Consider the following 2,740-nt stretch of genomic DNA (forward strand, 5'->3'; position numbering starts at 1 on the left):
TTTGGCACACGACAGGACAGAAACTTTCTTAATCTGCAAGTATTTATTTTTTAATACATCTTTTTTTAATGAAGATTGAAATTGTATTTTCATACATAATACACGACAACACAATACATTTTGGGCCAAATTCAACACTAATGCCTCGGGAGACTTTTACTTGTGAGTCCTATTGACTGAATGAACAGCCCCATCTCCTTCAATTTCTTGACTTGTACTTTTAGAAGTGGCACGCTGCTTTTGTTTTTTATCCCATTCTACCAAACTGAGTATTATCACTTTTCCTCTTGTTGTGCACTCCAGCGTCAACTGCTTTAAGGAGCTATTTGCAAACATCGCTCTGAACTACAGCTTTACTTGCTTCTAGGCCTTAATCTTTAATTGTGGCTTAGCAGTGTACTCCGGATTTGGCTGCTTTTAGTTGGTTAATTCTTTTTTTATTTCTGTAACTTTCAAACAGTCCGATTGTGAAATACCATTGTCACAATGTGCTGCAGTGCAGGAAAACTTAAAATGAATGGTAGGGAGAGGAAGAGGGAGGGGGGGGTTATGGGGGATGGGAAGGAGGGAGGGAGGGAGGGAGGAGAGAGAGACAGAGAGAGAGAAAACAAAGAAAATATGGTTTTCGGTGGCTATGTGTTTGCATGGAAAAGATTTTAGGCTTTTAATCATGTGGAAAGGGGCTCTGTGGCTGGCATGGCAGCCTGTTGATGCTTTGTTGAGTTGCTTGGAACATGCAAGGAAGGAGACCTGAAGCACTCCCGACCAGGTTGCATGTCTCCAAGTTACTGAAATCCCACAGACCTTCTCCCCGTGCCACAAAGTTCTGGGAGATGAGCTCTGCAGTTGTTCCCCACAAGTCGCCAAGCTCCCCAGATTTTCTTTCTCAGAGTTGCTAGTTACTGCTACCCTACCTCGACCACTATATTTTGCCCAGATACTTGCTACTGTGGAGTAAGCAGGGGTAAGAAAGAGAGCGAGGGGGTTTGCCTATGCAAATCATCTGCCAGGATCCTACCTGGGAGGTCATTCCATCTCACCAGCTGACACCTGGGCAGCGGCAGGTAATTTGGAGAACAGATATATACGGACAGGCCACAAAGCAAAGGCTGAGCTGTTGATTGAGGATCCCTTTTGCCATGTCTCCCCAAGTTACAGAGGTCCAGAAAATTCCACCCTCAGCTCTCATAGAGAGGTCCTTGGCCGATCGTGGCCGATCAGAGGAGGGAAGTGTCGGAGGTGACTGCACACTGCCTCACCTTCACTGCTTTCTACAGTGGTAATGCTTTTGCAGAAGGGGCCTGTACAAGTGATTTTGTTCTGCGCTGTGGGAAAGTGACATTTATCCACTGACATTAACCAAACTACTTGCGCTGTTCAACGCACATGCATGCAGAGAAATAATGTTATGTTTTTTGGGGAAGATCTAGAGGGTCCTGCTGATGATTCTTTTAAGCTGTCTGCTACTCTTGCTTTTACATAGAGTCTTCCCTGCCCAGGAATGTTTAAGGTATACTGTATGTCCCTCCCTTACAATGAAAACTCTGTTGAAAGCACAGAGGTACATAGGAATGGATCTGTTAAGAAATGAGACAAAAAGCCTGGAAAATGTAGAAACAGGTAGTATTTGGACTTAGCACATTTGACTGTGAGTTAGTTTATTGTATCAGTTGACCCACTGACCCCCTTACCTTTTGTGTAATACTTTTGCTCTCAGTGGGGTTGCCCAAAGTTCCCTTCTTAAAGCGGCTTTCTTATAAAAAAATCCTAGACCTGCTTTTTGTGGCACACATGCCTCATATCCCGTTGCAGTTGATAAAGTCACATCATCTCCCACCAGTACAAGCTGTAAAAGATTTCCAGGGCTTATCCAAGCAAACTAGACGTGGGTCGAAGGTTGAGCAATCCTTAAATCAGCAGCAAAGTTAAAATTGAAATCAGCCTCAGAATCCTTTATAGGATGGTCCAACATCTGTTGCTTACAGGGCTCAATCGGACAGCCTCTGGTGCTGACTCCTTAAGCCACCTCCTGTTTTTGCCTTGTCCTTGATACAGCCATGGGCCCACATACACTCAGAGGTACCGAGTTTTTCTCATGTCTATTGGGTCTATTGTGATGCTCTCAGGCTTGTATGACCCAGCCATTGTGATGGGGAGGGGGTTTTCATTTTGCAAGCACCCTGGACCATTAATCTTTATATCTTTAAATATAATTGGCATTAAACTAAAACCCTTTAGGGCCAGATCAATACAGCAGCAAAGAATGCTTATTCGTTGTTGTTTGCCTCTTCATTTCATACCACCCGATATCTAAATGGTGTTTGGACTTTCTGCCCTCTGAAATAAGGACATTTGGTATGGCAAACCTTTGACCAGAGGTCCTAATCAATGGTTTGATTGACTCTCCCTTTGCGCTTGCTTCTGCAACACATGTACTAATATTGGAATGATAATGGGAAATTTAAATCGGCCCCTGCTCTAAAGGATGACACGCACATTCGTAAAGCATTCACTATTTTTGGAACATGACTGGACAGAAACTTTCTTAATTTGCAAGTGTTGATTTTTTAATAGATCTTTCTTTATTGAAGATTGAAATTGTATGTTCATTCATATTACACGACAACACAATGCATTTTGCGCCAAATTCAACACTAATGCCTCAGGAGCCTTTTACTTGTGAGTCCTCTTGACTGAATGAACAGCCCCGTCCCCTTCAATTTCTTGACTTGTACTTTTA

At 43.1% G+C, this 2,740-nt stretch overlaps 1 non-coding gene across 1 annotated transcript; it reads left to right on the forward strand.

The window, feature by feature from the left end:
- The first annotated feature begins 2,413 nt into the window (after nt 1-2,413).
- On the forward strand, nt 2,414-2,520 carry LOC138560756 (U6 spliceosomal RNA). The gene has a single exon (XR_011299222.1). It is a non-coding gene; the product is annotated as a U6 spliceosomal RNA (small nuclear RNA).
- Nucleotides 2,521-2,740: the final 220 nt, after the last annotated feature.

The sequence above is a fragment of the Ambystoma mexicanum genome, unplaced genomic scaffold (assembly GCF_040938575.1).
Source record: "Ambystoma mexicanum isolate Mex_15411 unplaced genomic scaffold, UKY_AmexF1_1 Mex_scaf48, whole genome shotgun sequence".
NCBI lineage: Eukaryota > Metazoa > Chordata > Amphibia > Caudata > Ambystomatidae > Ambystoma > Ambystoma mexicanum.